Source organism: Salminus brasiliensis, chromosome 21 (genome assembly GCF_030463535.1).
Source record: "Salminus brasiliensis chromosome 21, fSalBra1.hap2, whole genome shotgun sequence".
Classification (NCBI taxonomy): domain Eukaryota; kingdom Metazoa; phylum Chordata; class Actinopteri; order Characiformes; family Bryconidae; genus Salminus; species Salminus brasiliensis.
In genome coordinates, this window is record NC_132898.1 from 10,350,104 (window position 1) to 10,373,635 (window position 23,532).

The window sequence follows — 23,532 nt, forward strand, 5'->3', positions numbered from 1 at the left end:
CCTTTAATGGTTTCATATGACAAAAGTGGGTGCGCCAAGTCATACCAGTGCCACTGCTTTCAAGGCCAGGGGACAGTCAACATGTTAGACAGTATTGGCATGCAAGTTCAGAGCGGAGTAAAAAGTATGTATAACAGTAAAAACAAAATCACTGTAAGAAAAAATGGACACCCCACATTTATAAAGTTATAAAGAAGTAAAGTAGACTTACGAAATGTAGCTCTGCCTATGGAATACAACTAATTGCATAGTATAGAGTTGTATTGAAGAGGTTTGTTTGATTTTGGTGCTCAGCATGACAGCAATTGCATTTGGTACACATGCATAATTATCAAGCTGGGACAAAAAGCTATTCATAAAAGGAATACCTGTGAGACATTAAATCTCAAGAGAGCTACAAATCAAGGCAAACAGTGGAGGATAGAGGATAAACACTTAATGATACACAATAATTGACACTCAATGGACATTTCAAATTCTTTGTAGCGGCCACAAACTACTCTTGCATTTGCATACTTCATCTATAGAGTAACTCACAATGAGTGAATAACTTTTCAAATGTTTTGTTCAAAAAATGTTTTGTGTACACTTCACAAAAGCTTTTGGAATAATTGTAGGTTAACGGCTCCAGCTCCAAATATATACATCAAGAGAAAGCCTATATCCTGCATTTTTCCTGTATTTGATTTTTTTGTAATCATGTCAAGAGGCTTTTATTCTCATTCCATCTGAGTACAAGTGCACAGTGGAGTAAAATTACATTGCTTCATCGGGCAACATGGAATAGAAACAATACAGTATAGATACATCAAGTGCAAACACTTTGTAAACATGTGTAATCAGAACAATACAATAAACATAAATACAGCAGACATTAGACACAGTTAACAGTGCCAAGCAGTCATTTTATAACATACGTGAACACAGCAATTACTGAGGTAGAACAGAACAGTTCTTTTGTAATACAGTATTTAGCAGCAAGTCAAAAAGTAAAAAAGTGTGCAAGAAGGTATATGGTGGGAGCATTAATGGAGATGTGTATGTGTTTGTGGATGCATATGAAGAATCAATAATTAACTTAATTAACTTATGTTTGCACCATGCTTTTAGTTTTATGAGACTTCCTGACTTTCTTGATAGAAGCAGTTCAGTTATTCAGTAATAAGTGATAAATCATGATAATTCGATTTTCACCAAACTGCTTCTATCCCAAATTACTCTTTTTGTGACACTATAGAACATACTGTACATACATGATCAAGGCAGTAGCAGTCATTTTGAAACTTCAGTTTTGTCCAATTACATTTTCAAACATAATCTAACATTCAAAAGTCAAACATTTTAATCTATTGCTTAAAAAGACCCAAAATGACCCAGCTATCTTAAGAAACACAGAAATGGAGGGTGCATTGCATCGGTCTTGCTTTGAACAGCACAATTAATATGCTGTTACCAGTATGGAATTCTACAAAAAGAATTGTTTTCTTAAAAGCCTCCTGCTAAGTAAAATATGATAATGACAATGCTGAGCACAGCAGAGACAGTACCTCTAAGCATCCATAAGGGGACAGAAGTGATACAAAATCATTCTCCCTATTGAGCTCAGCCTGTGAACGACCTCACCAGCATTGTGGACAAAAACACCCATCACTCTTTGAAATTCATTTACCATGTACCAAAAACAGCCATGATTCAATTTAACATAACCATTTCCAACCTCATCTTATTATATAGAAATAAACAGACTGTTTTTGTTACTGTGCCTTTAAGACTAATTTATGTAAATAAGCTCTGTTTTGATTGACCACCATATACAGTGCCTTATGTGTCTATTCTGAAACTCTCATTATACCGTTAGTGTGAATTGGCAGGTCTAAACTGCTAAAGACTGAATGGGTAGATGGTAAATGTTTATATATATATATATATATATCACAAATGCAATGACTTCAGAACAGAACAGTAAGTATTTAAGCAATATTTGCATGCTACATCAAACTTCTCTTGTCTAAACCTTCAATGTTTTAGTCAAATTCCAAGGTAAACCTAGTGACTGCTGGCTCTCAAGTGTCCTTCAGCTTGCCCTGGCTGAGCTCAGAAGGCAGAATATATATATATATATATATATATATATATATTTATCTCTTTTGCCCCCTTCTGGATGTTTAGAGGTACTGCCTCTGCTGTGCTCAGCATTGTCATGACTGTTTAAAGCAAGACCAACGCACCCTCCATTTCTGTGTTTCTTAAGATATATAATTAAATCCACCTAAACTAGGTCGTGTTTTGGGTCTTTTTAAGCAATGGATTCAAATTTACACTTTTGAATGTGGTTTTGGACATTGTTTGTCATACTATTATGGTTATGTACAGTATGTTTACAGTGTCAGAAATCACAAAAAGAGTTATAAGAGATCACTTTGCAACAGTTTACCCATACAAAATCTTTTCCTAAGATTTTTTGTTGCTATACATAGACATATAGATATAAAGGCATATGATGCTTAATTTACATTTGAACAATTATCATGATTTATCACTTATGACTGATATTGTTAATCTGACACATTTGTTATCTGCTATATCTCTTTTCCTCAAATATATACCCATTAATGAAAAGCATGTACAATACAGAAATGTCCAACGTCTGACAAGCATGTTCATTTACACACTCAATACTTGGTTGGGACTCATTTACCTAAAGTACTGCATCAATGCTATGTGGCATAGAAGCAATTAGTTTGTGGCACAGCTGAGATGTTATTGAAGCCCCGGTTGCTTCGATAGCGGCCTTTCCAGATGTTTCCAAGAAAGGGGGTACAACTAGTTTGCTTGTGCACAATTGTGTTTGCATGTTCTAAACTAAACCGAGAGATACACAGTGTTAATCCTATTTGAGTAGTACAACTCAAAATAAAATATTTAAATAATTTGAGATACCGGATTTCAGATTTTCATTAGATATAAGACCTACGTATTAAGAGTAAAACGACTTGAAATAAGTCACTTTATATGTAATGTCAGGCCCTCTTTATTGCACCCTCCCCCCACAGGACCATATAAGGACTTCCACCTTGTTTCCGGTTCGTTTGTGTTTCATGTTCATGCGTTGCACCTGGGACTGAGAGCATTTAAGTAGCTGGCTGACAACTTATTCTTCATGTTGCCAAGTGTTCTGATCTAATCCGAGAGATATCTAAGTCTGGTTTTAGAGACAAGCGCATTGCGTTGCTTCCTACTCATTCTCCTTGGCGACCCCAGCTCACGAGGCAATCACGGCATACTCAGCTTGGGCTGGCCTCATTATCTAGTCAGGCAGCTGGCTCTTCAGCTACCCCTCTCTGTTCTAGTTACCCCTGAATCCAAAGCTAGGCTTGTGGCTTTCATTTGCCCCCCTTCTTAGTTTACCTCTTTGTTGTATCCTGCTCATCCTGTCGCTCCCAGCTCCTCCCAGTCCCAGATTTGTTGTTTTCACAGTCTAGTTTGTCATGTTCTGTTTGGTTTCCCGTTCTGGCCGTTAATTTGCTGCACATTGTTTTTCATTGCACCATTGCAACTTTTTTAGATGCACTAGTATATAAGGACAAAAATAGTAATAGCTGTATAGGAAGGAGGCCATTATAAGTAACCGTTCCATTTTTTTGTTTAAAGAAGGTCTACCCATGCAATTATACTAAATATTCTTTAATAAATTTACTTATTTATCTTTTCCATAAGTTTTTGAAGCAACAGTCCGGACAAAGTGCTTGTTAGCGGTGTTAGATTAGCAGCTAAACTAAAGAAGTAAATGGTTGATATCAAACTTTGTCCTGGTTGATTAACTGCAACCTGGTTAAGTACTAAATCATGTTCATTTGATGTTTTGCTGAACTACTCCTTTGGGTCAAGGTAATAGAGTGGGGTTGTGAAATTTTGTTTGAAGTTTGTTTCCTTACAATATTTTTTTACGGAAATACCAGTAAACATTAGCACAGTACAATTAATTTGCATAAATAAGTGTGTTAATACATTTATATAAATGAATACATACATTTTTACATCCCAAAAACTTACATCCTATTGCACTCACATGTAAGCAATATAAGTAATGCATATCCATTAACATCTGAATACATTGCAAGTAAAAGCTAGTGATAAAATGTTTTAAAATAATCAATATTCAGTTTTGATTCAGAATTGATTTATATTAACAATAATCACTCAGAAATTGAACATTTGTACATTATTATAAGTACTATTACATTAGAGCCAGCAGTTAGCTGTAAATGTCAATGATATCTGGGATCTGTGTGGTTTTAATAATACATTTTTATTTACTTGCATTTTTTCAATAGCTTCTTGAAGCAAATATCATTTCAAATATGTTTGCTTTATATTGCTTTAATATGTTTGCTAAATATTATAACCATGTGGACTATTGGGAGTATTGGGACATCTGCTTATTCATTGTTTTCTCAGAAATTAAGGGGCTGATTTGAATGCATTAAATGGATGTTGAATTAGCTTGCCATCTCTTACTGTAAACTAAAGAAGAACACCAAACATGTCTTGGCTGACTAACTGCAACTGGCATAGGTACTAAATCATGTCAGTTTTGCCAAACTAATGTAAGTGATGTGCTCAGGCTGTGCCTATTCTGTAAATTATGTAGTTGCATTTAATTGTTATTCTGTATTACAAAAAAAGTAATGCTGCTCTAAAACTGCAAGAGTTTAATTACCTGATGTTGAGAGAGAGAGAGAGAGAGAGATGAGAAATGATGCCTCTGGACACCTGCTCCTTATCTCCACTACTTAGGGTGACCAGAAGAGGGTGATGCTACTACATCTTACCATATTATCATGTGGTTTTACTGAGAAGTACTGCCTTGTGGAATAACACACAGCTCATAAAATGCTGCTATTTTTATCGTAAAGCTGCATGTCATTAGCAACATTTGCATAGACTCTCTCCACAAATTAAAAAGATCTGTCACCGCCAGGGTTTACCCATTCTGTTTTGACCCAATCTGTCTGTTTCCAAACAGATCTAATACACTTAGATCCATAAGTATTTTGACAGTGAATTTTTTTTTTTTAATTTGGTCTCTGTACACCACCTCAGTGGATTTTAATTTCAGCAAAGCAATTAAGATGTGACTGAAAAAGACAGCCTTAAACCATCACATCAACCATCATTTACATTTACATTTACGGCATTTAGCAGACGCTCTTATCCAGAGCGACTTACAAAGTGCTTTGCTATTTACCCAAGAAAAGCCTTAGCTAGTTAGAATAGACTAATAATTCAAAAGATACCTCTAAGCTTAGACACTGCTAAACACAATACAATAAGGCGACCATAGAACTATTCGTCCAAGTACTCTCTGAAGAGGTGGGTCTTCAGTTTGCGTTTGAAGACAGCGAGCGACTCGGCCGTTCGGACACCCAGGGGCAGCTCGTTCCACCACTTTGGTGCCAGGACAGAAAAGAGCCTGGACGCTTGTCTTCCGCGGATTTTGAGGGATGGCCGGTCGAGCCGAGCCGTACTTGAAGCTCGAAGGGCTCTTGGTGCGGATCGGCTTTTGACCATTGCCATCAGGTATGGAGGGGCTGGTCTGTTCTTGGCTTTGTAGGCCAGCTACAGGAAGCCAGTGGAGAGAACGCAGCAGTGGAGTGACATGGCTAAATTTTGGGACATTGAAGACGACCCGTGCCGCTGCATTCTGGATGAGTTGCAGGGGCCTGATGGTGAGCAGAGGGAGACCAGCCAGAAGAGAGTTGCAGTAGTCAAGTCTGGAAGTGACGAGAGACTGAACGAGCACCTGGGTGGCTCTCTAGAGAGGAAGGGTCGAATTCTCCGGATGTTGTACAGGAGAAATCTGCAGGACCGAGTTACGTTTGCAACATGACTTGAGAACGATAACTGATCATCCATCACTACACCAAGGCTTCGAGCTTCTGTAGAAGGAGTGACCAGTGAGTTCTCAAAGGTGATGGCAAGATCGTTTTTTGGTCCAGCAGTTCCCGGGATGTACAGCAGCTCCGTCTTGCTGGGGTTGAGTTTGAGGTGGTGAGCCGCCATCCAAGAAGAGACGTCGGCGAGGCATGCTGAGATGCGGGCAGAAACCTGTGTGTCAGACGGTGGGAAAGAGAGCATGAGTTGAGTGTCATCGGTGTAACAGTGGTAAGAGAATCCATGGGAGGATATCACTTTACCAAGAGAGCTGGTGTAGAGTGAGAAAAGAAGAGGACCAAGAACCGAGCCTTGTGGAACGCCAGTGGAGAGACTACAAGGAGCGGACATGTCGCCCTGCCACGTTACCTGGTATGAGCGTCCCTGCAGGTATGATGCAAACCATCGCCATGCAGAGCCGGTGATTCCAAGACCGGCAAAAATAGACAGGAGGATCTTGTGGTCCACTGTGTCAAAAACTGCAGAGAGGTCAAGAAGGATCAGAACCGAGGACAGTCTGGCAGCTTTAGCTGCATGGAGCTTTTCTGTAACTGCAATGAGAGCAGTTTCAGTAGAGTGTGCAGCTTTGAAGCCAGACTGGTTAGGGTCCTGAAGATTGTTCAGAGTGAGAAAGAGAGACAGTTGGTTGTAGACAGAACGTTCTAGAATCTTTGAGAGGAAAGAGAGAAGAGAGATAGGTCTGTAGTTGCCGATGTCCAAGCTGTCCAGAGTTGGTTTCTTTAGGATGGGCACGACTCTGGCATACTTGAAGGCCGATGGTACCTGACCTGACAACAAAGACCTGTTTATGATAGAGGAGATGAAGGGAAGGAGGTTTGGAGCGATTGTTTGGAACAGAGGGGATGGAACAGGGTCTAGTGGACAGTTGGTAGGATTATTGGAGGTGAGAAGATGTAGGAGGTCATCTGTGGAAAGAGGAGAGAAATAGGTCAGAGAAGAAGGAGGAGGAGGGCAGTGCCTAGAGAGGGGGGTAGAGGCAGGGGGGGAAGATTGGCGGATCTTGTCAACCTTTTCTTCAAAGAAGGAGACAAAATCTTCTGCAGACAGGGTAGTGGGAGGTGGGGGAGTAGGAGGGTTAAGGAGAGAGGAGAAGATGGGGAAGAGTTTACATGAGTCAGATGCAGAGGATTCCAATTTCCCCCTGTAGTAAGATGCTTTAGCGGCAGCAACTTCCGTTCTAAACCTGGAGAGAAGAGACTGATAGGAGTGGAGGTCGGAGTCGTGTTGTGACTTCCGCCACTTCCTTTCAGCCAGTCTTAGCTCTCTACGTTTGTTGCGGAGAACATCTGACAGCCACGGGGAAGGTGGAGAAGAATTTGCTGACCTAGGGGAGAAATGTCCATCACCCATGGACATCACCAAATGCTGAGTTTCCTAAGATGCTTTGCCAGGTCCTTACTGCAGCTTCCTTCAGTTGCACCAAATTGTTGAATTGCCCACTCTTTCTACAACTTTGTGCTATCTCTCTAATAGGTTTAATTAGTCTTTTTAGCCTAATGATGTCCCCCTTTACTGGCATCAATACTTCTTTAGACTGCATATTGAGTGTGTCCCTGATATTCTGCCAAAAGGAAATTCAGCGCTTCAGAATCAGCTCCAGACCTTAAATATCCTTAATTTATCCCAGTAACCCATTGCATTAAGGCTGAAAGTCTACACTTCAGTTACATTTTGATTCAATTTCAATATTTCCTTTTCATATTAAATGTTGTTTTCCTTTGTTCCCTGTCATGCATTGTTTTGGAACAAAAATATGTCCAATGTAGGTGTATGTAATACTTACAATAGTTACTAACAAATGATCTGCTAAAAAAAGGTCATAAAAATATTATCAATTTCCAGAATAGCCTACAACATTAAACTTTTTTGGTCCACACATTTTTCACTAAAAAAGGTTTTGGATGGAAAGGTAATGGAATTTTTATAAGTAATAGAATTTACAGTGGCATGTTTTGTCATTATGCACATTTAACAATTTAAAGACTGAATGAACTAGTTGATGTTTCAGGAAGCATTTGGTTAAACCTTCAGCTGCATGTAACAATTGCCAAGTGGACTTAAAGGACTTCACATCTGTAGCATGAAGAAGCAAGAACTTACAAAACTTAAGAAAAGTAATTTGCATATAACTTTTCTGGTCAGTACTGCTTTACTGGACATTTGAGTGGTTTGTTGCACCACAAAGTAGCAACATAATCAATTTGTACATTACCATTTTTTCAACTTCTCTTTATCCCTTCAATTTGAACAGGCTCCTTTTGTTAATATGCCTTTAAAACATATGTATGTTTTATGTAAAGGAACACATGTTGGGATTTGCTGTCCTTGTATGATTTTACATTTAAAAAGCAGTCCAGCCTGAAACATTATTTAAAACTCAATATGTATGAATGGGCCTAAACTGCTATAGTAAATATACAGATATGTGTTACATTGATTGGGACATAAAAGCGGTCTGCAGGGGGCTCCCTGGAAGCTGAGGCTTTTTGCATATATTATAGCCTTCTGAGCGTAGTTTTATGTCATCTAGAGCCTTTTTTTTATAGATATGGTAGCCAACACTTAAACAGGGAGTTTTGTTCTGTCAGTATGTTCCTGAGACAATTATTACAAAATTGTGATTGTGTTAACCAACAGCATTGCAGTTAGCTTTCTGTACGTCATGACAGAACATACAAACAAGTCATTCAAACATTCAAAAACAATGCTATTCAGGGATTGGCATTTAGATTTTTAGTCTATATTGAATTCAGGAATATGGTCATAAATTAATTTTGTAATGTTAGAATTTAAATACAACTTTCTGTCACCTGATAAAATATCTAAAATAACACATTAATACATGCCATATGAACAGTGAGACAGAATGTGCCTAGTCAAAGCTGTAACTTCAAATACAGTCATGAACCATTGTACAGTGGGGCCAAAAAGTATTTAGTCAGCCACTGATTGTGCAAGTTCCCCTACTTAGAAAGATGAGAGGTATGTAATTTTAATCATTCAACTAGACAAGAGACAAAATGAGGGAAAAAAATCCCATTGTAGGATTTTTAAAGAATTTATTTGTAAATTATGGTGGAAAATAAGTATTTGGTCAATAACAAAAGTTCAAATCAATACTTTGAAACATAACCTTTGTTGGCAATGACAGAGGTCAAACGTTTCCTGTAAGTCTTCGCCAGGTTTGCACACACTGTAGCTGGTATTTTGACCCATCCTATTTCATGCAGATCTCCTCTAGAGCAGTGATGTTTTGGGGCTGTCACTGGGCAACACAGATTTTCAACTCCCTCCACAAATTTTCTATGGGGTTGAGGTCTGGAGACTGGCTAGGCCACTCCAGGACCTTGAAATGCTTTTTACAGAGCCACTCCTTCGTTGCCCGAGTGTTTGGGATTATTATCATGCTGGAAGACCCAGCCACAATGCTCTCACTGATGGAAGGAGGATTTTGTTTAAAATCTCACTATACATGGCCCCATTAATTCTTTCCTTAACACGGATCTGTCGCCCTGTGCCCTTTGCAGAAAAACAGCCCCAAAGCATGATGTTTCCACCCCCATGCTTCACAGTAGGTATGGTGTTCTTGGGATGCAACTCAGAATTCTTCTTCCTCCAAACATGACGAGTTGAGTTTTTACCAAAAAGTTATTTTGGTTTCATCTGACCACATGATATTCTCCCAATCCTCTTCTGGATCATCCATATGCTCTCTGGCAAACCTCAGATGAGCCTGAACATGAACTAGCTTAAGCAGGAGGACACGCCTGGCACTGCAGGATTTAAGTCCCTCTTATTGTAGTGTTACTGATGGTATCCTTGATTTCTTTGGTCCCAGCTCTCTGCAGGTCATTCATCAGGTCCCTCCGTGTAATTCTGGGATTTTTGTTCACCGTTCTCATGATCATTTTGACACAGGATGAGATCTTGCATGGGGCCCCAGATCGAGGGAGAATATCAGTGTTCTTGTATGTCTTCCATTTTCTTACAATTGCTCCCACAGTTGATTTATTCACACCAACCTGTTTGCTTATTGTAGACTCACTCTTCCCACCCTGGTGCAGGTCTACAATTTTCTTCCTGATGTCCTTTGACAGCTCTTTGGTCTTGGCCATGGTTAAGTTTGGAGTCTGACTGTTTGAGGCTGTCTTTTATACAGATAACAAGGACAGAAGAGCTTCTTAAAGAAGTTACAGGTCTGTGAGAGCCAGAAATCTTGCTTGTTTGTTGGTGACCAAATACTTATTTTCCAGGATTTCTTTTTCTCATTTTCTCATATTTAAAGTGTACCTATGATGAAAATTACAGACCTCTCTCTACATAGACCCTGTAAAACTGAAAGTTAAATGCTCATTTTGATTAAAGATCAACCCACATATAAATATAAATAAGACAACTGAGATTTATGAGATATCAGTTAAATTGTAGATGAAAGAAAAGTATTTTTTATTGAAATTACTTTAACATTATACATTCACATAGAAATACAACAACTATTAACAACTATTGAAATACAGCTCTCTAAAAGGCCTGTGCTAATATGTGCTGGGTAGTGGTTCAACACTGAGACAAATTACCTAAAAATAGTAAGGTGGGGATTGGATGTTGAGAGAACATTACATTTGACAACAAAATGTGTGTATTGTGCATCAGGCAAAAGCATTTTATTTGCTTGCTAATATGGGTTAACATATTGGCAAATGCTGCAGTTTGAGGTTGGATGTATCCACTGTAGTTTACTTGCTGTATATCAGTAAGTCTCAGCCTCAGCCACCACTGCCCACAGGAATACCCAGAAATAAATGGAAACTGCATGTTAAATTCACCATAACTCTCAGAATCTCATATCTCACAGAGTTTAAAATAGCTTTGCCTATCTGCCCTTCTGTGTACAGCTTTTTTTTTCAGTCCTATGGTTCTTAGTTAGCTGTTTGTCAGTCAGTGACTCAGCTGATAAATAATTGGGTTGAATGAATAATTAGGAATTAATTATTTTAAGTTAAATGTTAGCAGTGGTCATTTCTGCACACCACTAATCCTTTCAGAGTGAGATACAGTCACTATAATTTATAGTACGAAAGATATATATATATATATATATATATATATATATATATATATATATATATATATATATATATATATAGTACGAAAGCATAATCCTGATTTACCACTTTCTTCACCATTCACCATGGACAGTCTGTTACTGCTCCTTTTACATATTATTCAAATGGGCCTGCCCAAACAAATTTAGAAGTGCTTGAAACATTTGGCTTACAAACTGTTTAGCTTGTAGATATATGAACAAAGGCCTAGTTGTTCTAGCTGCCCTGTATTTTGCTTCATTCAAAAAGCAGTCTGGGCTGAAACACTTCTTATAACTTTTAGAGTGAATGGCCAGGGACACACTGCTAGATTAAGCAGACATAGGTAAATCACAAAAGCAATCTTTTTTTTTCTTCTGTATAAGGTGTCAATAAGTCTGTTTATGAAACCCCTAATGTGAGGACAGAATAAAATTCATTTATTTTGACATTAGCAGTGGCTATAGCATCAGAACCATAATACATTCAAAACAGGCTGTTAGATATGTGGGCTGGGGAGTGAAGTGTACAGTTTAAAAGTCATATAAACACAGTCACTGGCACCGGCAGCCACAGTCCTGTATGCACTGTGTGTACATTTTTTTAACCATTTTTTCTTGAAAATAAAATTGTGACCACATTAGATCATTAGAATTTTTTTATTAAATAATGTGCTCAAGAATGAGATGCATTTTTTGGCCACTCTCCACTTACAACGTTATGACTATGATTAGTGCTAATGTCACTATGTTGTAGTGATAGTTGGCAATGAAAATTTTTCTTATAGCCCCTGTCTTTAATGGCCTGTTATTTTGAGAATCATAATTTGTGTGTGAGATCTGGACTTGATCATCTGGTTTGGTTTTGCGGTTGTGTATTGTTGACTGTTCTCATGATAAACGAGGGAGGCTGTTGTTTGCTTGTACTGCATGTTTATCTGTGCTAATTATTTAATATAGTATATAATCATTTAGTGTATTGCAGGCTTTTATTTAGTTGACTGTTTTTCAGGTCTGTTGGCTGATCTTTGAAATGCATACAGAGGGGTAACCAGAGTTTTATGGTGTTGTATTGATAATCTGCAAAAAAAAACTTTAATCAATCTTTCTCTAGCTCATAACTTACTTGCTGAGTATGCGCGTGTGTTGGAACTTTACAGGTAGCCCACCATAATATTTATTCCTTCCGGCACCACTGAACACCATCCAATTATTTTATTTTTTGATATTCAAACTTTAAGTAGCCTATGCACAGATTTTCAGTTGTTTAAAATGTATATTCAGGAACTTTATAAAAACCCTAAACAAGCGACCATTAATCAAATCAAATTAACTGTGATTTCTCCCATCTATGCACGTTGTGAGTTGACCTCTGGCCTAAGGCCAAACTCATTCATTTAGACTAATTAAGAGTTTTAATGTTCTTGCATATTTTGTAGTTGGCTGCACCCGATGAACTTGTGCTCAGTTGCCTTTTAGCACACAAGAGGATGTTTTTTCCCAGGTGAAAGAGCATTCATGGATGAGGAGCACAGGAAAACAAAGCAGCCTTTCCATGAGTTTACACCAGATTTCACAGAGTAAATTAGTGTGAAATGGGCCTTTAGGGAACATATGATTGTAAAGTCATTTGATGTGAATAGAATTTACGATTACACTATTAGGCATTATGATCCAGATGAACATATTTGTATACACTAACATTAGCGTAATATCTGCATAATTTCTTTTTGATCCTATTGTCTGTAATTGTGCTTTTATTTAAATTAGACCACATAATTAAAAATAATCTCAAGTTTTATATTCTCTTTGCACTTGGAGGAGCACAATCTTGCAGTTATGCTGTAGCTAAATGGATATTGGTGAGTTAACTGAAGTGTACTTTCGGCTAGGTATTCTTGCTAGTCGTCAGGGATACACTATCACTAGGAGACATTTAAAATGCATTTAAAGACAAAGGGTCTTCATCAACTACAGTAACAAAGACAACATAATTGTATTTATTCAACATCAATTGCAGTTGCAATTGCAAAGCTTAGGTCAGCTCCATGGTTATAGGTGGATGCATTTGAAATGCCCAGAAAATGGTTTACAAGTGAAGAAAAGTTCCTAATCCGATACTGGACATTCTGGAAATGCAGCCATCCCATTTCCAGATGACTGTTACCCTGGCTGGTGATCTGATGCAAACTGGTCACACCCCAATGTAGTATCTGGTGCTCACCTGAAAGTATCTGGAGCTCACCACATGGTATTGGGTGCTCACCACTTTTTTTTTTACTTAAAACAAAATAATTGACCCTATCTGTTACTAACATGCATGAAGAGTACAGGAGGGAAGACAGCAGTAAGACTATTATAGTTCTTCCAGAAATTTGTTTATAAAACTCATTACACACTAACTAGTATTTAACATAGTACATACCCATAAACCATCAATTCTACTCAATCGTAATGTAATGATCTGGTCAAGATTGGTGTCTATATTGTAGTGCATATGCACATGTAGGACAAACTAAAACAACACTGGAAATGTATTGCATTAATTATACCAATGAAAACATTTAGAGAACTTGCATACAAGAAAATAAACAAGAATAAAACTAAGAATCAACAAACAAATCCAGAAATTACAAAATATTTGAGCTGAAGTAAAGTCCATATTATTGCATTTGATAAGCATCATACATAACACTAATATTTAAATGATATGTCAAACAGGTCTTTTCGTATTTTGTAAAGACTTTCAAGTTGAACTGCTCTCTTGTGTTATGGTCAGACATTTTTTTCCAGAGTACTTGTCCTTCCCTTCCATAGCTCACAGGCATTGTAGCAGAGTCCTAATTACATCATACTCCTGTGCTTAGAGAGAAAGACAAACGGTGGCCGACCTTTTCCAGGTGTCAGCAGCTCTCTCTCCCCCTCTCACTATTGTGCGAGGTAGGATTAGATTAGAGGAAGCTGATGAGATGAGAGGCATTGAAGAGAAGAATCACAAAATGTCCTTCCATGCTTATTATAGTCATCATAATAAGGTTGAGACCTTGACTTTTACGATGCTAGAGATATGCCACATTTGCAAGAGAGCGAGTGACACTTGAAGGGCCATAAAACACATGTTTACAAGATTTTTAAGGCTCTAATAATACTTTTAAATGTCTTCTATAAATCTTTATCAAACTTATACCCTCAAATATACATAGCCCTATAGTCTTAAAAAGCAATGGTTCTTGGATAAGCTTTCATTTGGGCTGAATCTTTTATAGAGAATCTTTAAAGAGGGGTTCATGCTTATATTTAATTTACAACACTTGTTTAAAAATTTTTTTTTAGAATGCAAGTGTAAAAAAACCCACACACCATACAATCAACTGTTCTCTACCCCACTCATCATTGGTCAGTTTCCCACAGGATTACTGCAGAAACCCACCAGCATGCTCCACTTATGTCCTGATATTAAAATCATGATTACTAATAAGTAGTCTTTGAGTTCTTTAAATATTCATGCAAATTATAGATCTAAAGTTCATTCCCAGTGACAAGATTTCAAACAGGTTCCACTTTGGAGTCTCAGTTCCTTCCACTCCGTTGAAGGTTTTTTTCCCCTCCTCAATGTTTAAAAGCTCTTTGACCTTACTTGAATCAGAATCTCTATTTCACCAAATATGTTACACATACAAGGAATTTGTCTTGGTGAGAGCAACATGTATGACAAGTAACAAACACAGAACACATATTATTTACAGTATTAAACTAAAGGAAAATTACACTAAACAATAAATAGGATAGGGGATAAATAAAAAAAGTAAAAAGTACTACAGGTAACAAGAGCTGAAGAAGCTGATAGATGTGAAACAGATTTAGTTGAACAATATTATATATAGAAAGTTACAGATGACCTGAATATTTACAGAAATAGAACATCTGTACAGGTGTGCAAATAGTCCTAGTGCAAATAGCAATTCAGTCCGGATTGGTACAGTTCAGTTGTATGTTTTGGGGTTTACAGTGGGAGGTGTCCACTGTGGTTGAGGAGCGCTACAGCTCTGGGGAAAAAGCTGTTGGCATGACGTGTTGTGCTGGTTTTGATGGACCACAGTCTTCTACCAGAGGGGAGTGTCTGGAAGAGGAGGTGTCCTGGATGTGAGGGGTCAGATGTAATTTTGCCAGCACGCTTTCTCACCCTGCTGGTGTAGATCTGCTGAAGTGATGGCAGGTTACATCCAATGATCCTCTCTGCTGTCCTGATGATGCACTGGAATTTGGCTCTTTCTTGTAAGGTGGAGAAACCAAACCAGATGGTTATGGAAGCTGTGAGAATGGACTCGATGATCGCTGTGTAGAACTGGGTCATCAGGGTCTGTGGCAGGTTGAATTTCTTGAGCTGTCTCAAGAAGAACATTCGTTGTTGAGCTTTCTTGATGATGGAGATGGTGTTTTCCTCCCATTTCAAGTCTCTGGAGATGGTGGTGCCCAGGAACTTGAGTGACTCCACCATGGATACTGCAGTGTTGATGTGGAGGGGGGGAAGGGGGGGTGGATTGCGTCGGAAGTCCACCACCATCTCTACAGTCTTTTCTGAGTTTAGCAGCAGGTGGTTGTTGCCGCACCAGGGCACCCGCTGCTCAATTTCCTTTCTGTAAGCAGACTCCTCACCGTTGGCTATGAGGCCCACCAGAGTGGAGTCATCTGCAAATTTCAGGATCTTTACAGCTGGATCTTTGGACACAGTCATTAGTGTAGAGGCCAGTGACTGGCCTATAGGATGGCTAGCACACTTCATTAGCAGATTCAGTAATTGTTTACCATCAATGTGAAATTACAAGGTAGGGAATTCTAAAAAAAAAAAAGATTTTTTTAAATGATTTTTTACATTATATGACACATTGTATAGATAATGAAGAGGTCAGTAAGTCAAACTTAACCCTAATGGTAAAAATTCTTTTGGTAAAAAATGTGGAATCTCTCAGACATGGTGTTCACAGCTAATAATTTCAAATGACTGGTATCTGGATTGTATCCAAAAAAGATTTTCACCACATATGGCAGTAATTATTGGTGTTTTGGCTGTACTGGGATGAGTTTTTGTTGTCGAATGTGTCTTGGAGAGAACGCATTAACACTGGTCATCCTCCATAAGTGGTTTGAGCAATCGTATTTGTATTTGTTTTTTTGTATCCTTAATTTCCCAACCTATTCATTAGTAGTCTCTCCCTATGCCTCCTACATGTAATGCTTCTGACACTGGTGGCAACCAATGCACTAGCAGACACCAGTCAGCATCACACTAAAGTGATGTGGGTAGTGAGGGCAAGGCCAATTATGCTTTTTCAGGCTACAGCTTCTGATGGGAGGCAGAGTTGTATCTGTTTTAAATGTGTATCAGTGTTCTCTGACACAATTCCCAGCAAGCATCAGACTTTCAGGGATAGACAATGTAGAGAAAAACTGTAATAAAATCCCTGTACTAAATGTATATTATATATGATACAATGATATTGCTTTTGTGTTGTGATGGATATATAAAGCATTACATATCATTCCAAAAATGTCATTTTAGTCATATGTTGCTCACTTAATTTTACATATGAACTGCTGTATTGGCTGTAAAAACACAGTATTGTGAATGTGTCTGACAGGATTGCAGGAAACCTACCAATTGACTAAGATTTAGAGGCCAGACTTTTTGTAGCAATGGTATTGCTGGCAGTGCCTTTATGGCAATACTGTTAACTGAAATATAAGGTATAATTGTTTGTGGAGCTGCTGGCTAATGCTACATTTACATTATATCACAGCAAACAACTTACCTTGTTGTCTTTTGGCAGCTTTGTAGGTATGTCACACCTTCATTTATTAGTCCAGTGAAATTGACCCTGGTTTGTTTTTACCCTTTGTGTGATTTCTTTGGGCAGGTGTCAGTACAGTAAACAAACTCTATCACGAACCAAAACGGGTGCACCAAGACTCTTGAGAAGAGATGATCTCAGGTTAGTACCAAACCAACTCTGGAGCGATCCGCTTGTGCTAAGAATGTGATCTGATCTCGATCTGACCCAACTTTCTGGTGTGACATGGTCTCCCATAGCCAGATGTTAACCTGTTGCCCAGATTTTTTTTTTGCACAGAAATATATATTGGTCCAGAACACAAGATTGTCTTCCTGTATTTCTTTCATGCTTCTAGCCCAGACAGGACTCTAGAAATAGGGAGGCTACTGTCTACTGCACTATGTAAGTTTGGCAGGACAGTTCTCACAAGAACATAATGCTGCACAAAGTCATAATCCTGTAAAATCTTGCACTTCAGATTCCTGTATCTCTCAGTTTGACAAATGCACATGTGCCATGAAGGCGGAGCTCAAATTATGGTTTGTCTTCACTGCAATTAAGTAAAAGTGAAATATCCACCTGTAGGGGGAGCCTAGGAGCAGAACAAAATCCAAATCCAAAATATCTATTTCTAGCTCCTGGGTGTAATTTGTCCTTTAAGCCACCCCTAAATAAAATGTATTTCTGGATGAGCTGAAAGATACAGAACTTGCCTGAGGAGCATGTGGACTGAAACTGTAGTGTAATATTACAGAATTTTACAAAAATCACCATAACAATGATTTTTGGGTAGAAATGCCACATAATTTTGCTTTAACTCACACAATTCTTAGACACAACTTAGACAAACTTTGAATGTGTTGTTGCAAAGGTTCAATTGCAGAATTGTGTCAGAAGCTGGCAACTGCGGTAAGAATGGACTTCCAGCATGTAATTGGTTGAGGAAAGCATCGGCTCCCCAGCTCCACGGCACAAGTTAACAGACTCCTACATTAGATTGCTGAACCACTCAGAGCCCTTGTATGACATTCTTAAAATAGAACTAACACACTAAAGCTTTAAAACTACCCAGGGTAATATTTTTTTATTTGAACTGTAATATTACATCAAAAGCTGATTTAGACCATGAGGTTTGTGATTTAAAGGCATTCAAGTGTTTTTTTTTTTTTTTTTTTTTTTTTTTTTTAATGTAATCTGAATCTGGCCCTGTGAAACGTGCTTCTCATTAGCATAATACTGTTTACCACTCTCCTCATTTGTTTCATATAGTGTGTTCTGAATTAGTTCACACACTTATACCTACTTGATGCAAATCCAATTTCATATGTCCCATTTACCTTGCACTTTATTGCAGGCTCAACACTTTTTAATGGAGTGAAAATAGGCCATATGGAAAACAGTTATATTTTTAGAAGATTTTGAAAGCATGGTGCCTTCTTTGATGCTTTCTTACAGCACAAAAGGTCCTGTTCTCTCAGAAAAGCAGTAGACATATCAGACTTCAGACAGGGCTCACTTGTATGTAGTGCGTGCAATAATGTGAATATTGCTGCAAACTCACTGTAGATTCTGTTTGCAATTATGACAGTATAAAACTCCGTACTTTACTGTACTTCATATATGGTAGTTAAAACGTGCATTGTACAATCTATGAATGTGCTGTTTGGGGTGACAAAATAAAAGAACCATTTTGGTTTCCCTAAAGAACAATGTTTGAAAAAACATTGTAAGTGCCCTTCAAAGCAACATTATGTAGCATTTTACCTTAAATTCAGAGCTTTAATATCATGCTAAAGCTCCACTGACTTGTAAAAGGCAGAAGAGTATCTTTACCATTGCTACTAACTATGGTGAAACGGGCATGACAATAGGGCTGCACCTACCTATAATTTTTTTTTAATCGATTAGTCAACTAGGCAAATTAGACAACTAATTTTTAATATTGCAACACATTAAGAAACGTAAGGGCACTATTCTGTAACAAAAATAAAAACAAAAACACATTCAACAATCTAACAAAATAAATAAAACAATGTAAAATTCAAGTCACTTCCTGTATGAACACTAGAGTGTTTTACAGTCCAAAATAAAATTAGTTTACAATATTAAAAACTAGTACATATATACAGTGCCTTGCAAAAGTACTTGAGGTTGAAAAAAAGGTTGAACTTTTCAACCTTTTGCCACATTTTAGGCTTCAAACATAAAGATATGAAATTGTAATTTTTTGTGAAGAATCAACAAGTGGGACACAATCGTGAAGTGGAACGAAATTTATTGGATATTTTAAACTTTTTTTAGAAATAAAAAAACTGAAAAGTGGGGCATGCAATATTATTTAGCCCCTTTACTTTCAGTGCAGCAAACTCACTCCAGAAGTTCAGGGAGGATCTCTGAATGATCCAATGTTGACCTAAATGACTGATAAATAGAATCCACCTGTGTGTAATCAAGTCTCCGTATAAATGCACCTGCTCTGTGATAGTCTTAGAGTTCTGTTTAAAGCGCAGAAAGCATCATGAAGACCAAGGAACACACCAGGCAGGTCCGATATACTGTTGTGGAGACGTTTAAAGCCGGATTTGGATACAAAGATTTCCCAAGCTTTAAACATCTCAAGGAGCACTGTGTAAGCGATCATATTGAAATGGAAGGAGTATCAGACCACTGCAAATCTACCAAGACCCGGCCGTCCCTCTAAACTTTCAGCTCAAACAGGGAGAAGACTGATCAGAGATGCAGCCAAGAGGCCCATGATCACTCTGGATGAACTGCAGAGATCTACAGCTGAGGTGGGAGAATCTGTCCATAGGACAGCAATCAGTCGTACACTGCACAAATCTGGCCTTTATGGAAGAGTGGCCAGAAGAAAGCCAATTCTCAAAGATATTCATAAAAAGTCTCGTTTAAAGTTTGCCACAAGCCACCTGGGGGACACACCAAACATGTGGAAGAAGGTGCTCTGGTCAGATGAAACCAAAATTGAACTTTTTGGCTTCAATGCAAAACGTTATGTTTGGCGTAAAAGCAACACAGCTCATCACCCTAAACACACCATCCCCACTGTCAAACATGGTGGTGGCAGCATCATGGTTTGGGCCAGGGAAGATGGTTAAAATTGATGGGAAGATGGGTGGAGCCAAATACAGGACCATTCAGGAAGAAAACCTGTTGGAGTCTGCAAAAGACCTGAGATTGGGACGAAGATTTATCTTCCAACAAGACAATGATCCAACACAAAATCTACAATGGAATGGTTCACAAATAAATGTATCCAGGTGTTAGAATGGCCAAGTCAAAGTCCAGACCTGAATCCAATCGGGAATCTGTGGAAAGAGCTGAAAACTGCTGTTCACAAACGCTCTCCATCCAACCACACTGAGCTCGAGCTGTTTTGCAAGGAAGAATGGGCAAAAATTTCAGTCTCTTGATGTGCAAAACTGATAGAGACATACCCCAAGTGACTTGCAGCTGTAATCGCAGCAAAAGGTGGCGCTACAAAGTATTAACGCAAGGGGCCGAATAATATTGCACTTGCCATTTTAAAGTATTTTATTTCTAAAAAAAGTTTAAAATAGCCTACACACCTCACTGACAAGAAATCAGACATTTTGTGGACCATATATGTTGGCAGAGAGCCATTTGAGAACAATCAGGCCCTCGTTATTGTGCCCTCCCCTGGGGCAATCCCGAGCCGCCGCCTGCAAGCCCATATAAGGACTTCCGCTTTGTTTCCTGTTTATTTGTGTTGAATTAATGCTCATGTGTTGCACCTAAGATTGGGAGCATTTAAAGAGCTGGCTATTACAACTGATTCTGCACGCGTTGGTGGCATGTTAATGTTGGCAAGCGTTCTGATCTGGCTCGAGTGAGATCCTAGTCTGGTTCTAGAGGCAAGCATGTTATGTCAAGTCAAATGTATTTGTATAGCGCCTTTTACAACTGTTGTCACAAAGCAGCTTTACATAATTAGTAATTAGTAAAAGACAGAGACAAAAAATAAGTGACGTGGAAGTAAGACATAAAGGATCAGTGAGCAAGCCAATGGTGACCGTGGCAAGGAAAAACTCCCTAAGAGCTGGAGGAAGAAACCTTGGGAGGAACCAAGACTCACAAGGGGGACCCATCTTCCTCTGGTCAGAGCTATTTAAACATTATTGATAAAAATGACCAAAACAGATACAGCAGAGAGTTAATAATGGTGATATTAATAGTGGCAGATAGTTATGAGTCCATTCAGGTTTTAACATGGTAATTAAACAGGTAGCAGCGGTAGGAGGGTGTGCCGCTGGTCTGGTATGGGTGGTGGTGGGTGGGGGGCCTGATGGTCTGACTGGTAGGTGGCAGCTGGTCTGACGTAGGTAGAGGGGACATCAGCGCGCAATCTTCCAGCAGGTTGGGCTGGGTGGCCATTTACTCTGAGAAGGTAAAAAGAGAGATTTAGTTCTGGGAGGATTTTATGGAGAGTAGAGAATGTTGAGAGGTATCATAGTGTTTCGGAGAACTCCAGCAGGTCTGACTATAACAGCCAAATTAAAAGGAGTGAGCCAGAAGGTAATGCAGACACAGGAGCACCCTGAAACGCCAAGATTTTTAGCTGCTAGACAAGGAATAATGGAAGCAAAAGGAGAACCTCGGTTTTGTCACTGTTAAGAAGAAGAAAGTTATGTGACATCCAGAGCTTTATATCATTTACACAGTCCTCCATTTTCTAAATTTATCATCAGGTTTGGCTGATATAGAGAGCTGTGTGTCATCTGCATAAAAATGGAAATTAACGCCATGTCTGCTTATAACTGAGCCCAGTGATAACATGTATAATGTAAATAATAGCGGTCCTAAAATTGAGCCTTGCGGAACTCCATATCTTACTTCTGTGTAATTTGAAGATAATTCTTTTCTTTACAAACTGATGGCGTTCCGTTAGATATGATTTGAACCAGGATTGGGCTGTTCCTGTGATTCCAACCATTTTCTCTAATCTATCAAGATTTGGTTTCATGGGTTTTGGGTACATGCCCTATGCTAAGGGATGAATTTACAATTGTTAAAAGAGGTCTGATTATAATTTGGAGTATTTATTTTAACAATTTAGAGGGAATTGGGTTGAGTGTACAGGTTGTACAATTTGCTGAATTTGCATTGTTGTATCCTGCTCATCCCCTATCACTCCCAGCTCCTCTCAGTCCCAGTTTTGTTTTCACCGTCTAGTTTGTGATGTTCTGTTTGGTTTCCCCATTAGTTTGCTGTTTTCATTGCACCCCTTATTGCATCTGTTGTGTTTAAATAAAACATTGCTTAGTTCCATCTCTGCGAGTGTTCATCCCATCTTGTCTGGCCATACACGCCATGACACTACGTGCGTTTCATGTAGAAAAGCCTTTGGTACCTACACTGGATGATTACTGTTAGCAATTTCTGTGTGAAATGCTCCCACACTTTAGATGCATGTGGCTGATTTTTATCTATTTATTTAGATTTTTTTTTGTAGCAGCAGTTTTTTGTTCATGTGTTTGGTTCAGTGTCTCGTTTAATGTTCATTTGGCTCATGAGTTATACTTGGGATTGGGGGTATTTAAGAAGCCTCAACACCGCCATTCGGTGTCGAGAATTGTATCGTTTGGAACCTTGAGGTCGCTCGAGAGGTTCCCCATACGACTGGAGGTGTGTTACGGTCAGCTTTGGCTCGGTATTCACAATTCAGGAGCAGGTCACCCTGCTAACCACGTTATCAGCGAGGCTCGCTCACTCACGGTCAGGATTCACTGGCTACCCACGTCCCAGCAAGGTGACCCACGCTCGCAGCAGCACACTGCTGTTCAGGTTAAGTCGGCCTTGCCATTTTGTCTAGTTGCCGGTTCCCCAGCTCTCTGTGTCTTGTTATATAGAGCGCTGCTCTAGTGTCCATTCAGCTCCCAACTCCTCCCAGTCCCAGGTCTGTTATGTTAGCCCTTTGTGTTGTCACGTTTCGGTTTTGTTCACATTATTCACCTCTCATTGCTGCTCATGTTTTTCGTTCCCTTGGTGTTTTATGTTCGTTTGTTTGAATAAACCTCCTTACATTGGATTCCATCTCTGCCAGTGTTCATCCCTTTGTGTCTGGCCTAGCACGCCATGACAGCATTAACGAACATTATGCAAATTGACAATTTCATAATTGATTACATTGCCCCAGCACTACATGACAATGCTTATGAGAACTGTGTAATGCTTGTACAACTTATGTATGATCCATAGAAAAGCACCACCAATAGAATAGGATGCCCAGGAGCAGCCACACAAGAGCCTAAGGTCACCAATGCCAGGTATTAGCATGGTATAAAGGCCCCCAGTACAGGGTTGTGTCTTTCTCTGAGGGATGGAGCTTTATCTAGTGCCTTTAGAATGATGAAGTGGCGCCGCTAATGATCCAACATCAGCACCTCACCTCAATACTGCTTTTGTAGCAGAACATGATCAAATCCTAACAGTAATGTTCCAGCATCTAGTATAAAGCCTTACCCAAGTACAAGGTGTTGGCTACTGAATGAAAGCATGAGGGTTAGATGAACAGGTGTTTACAAACGTATGGCTATATTATTTAGATTACTTCAAAAACCCTCAAAAAACAATAGCATCACTATATCACATTCAATCTCTTTGAAATCCTGAAAGAACAACATG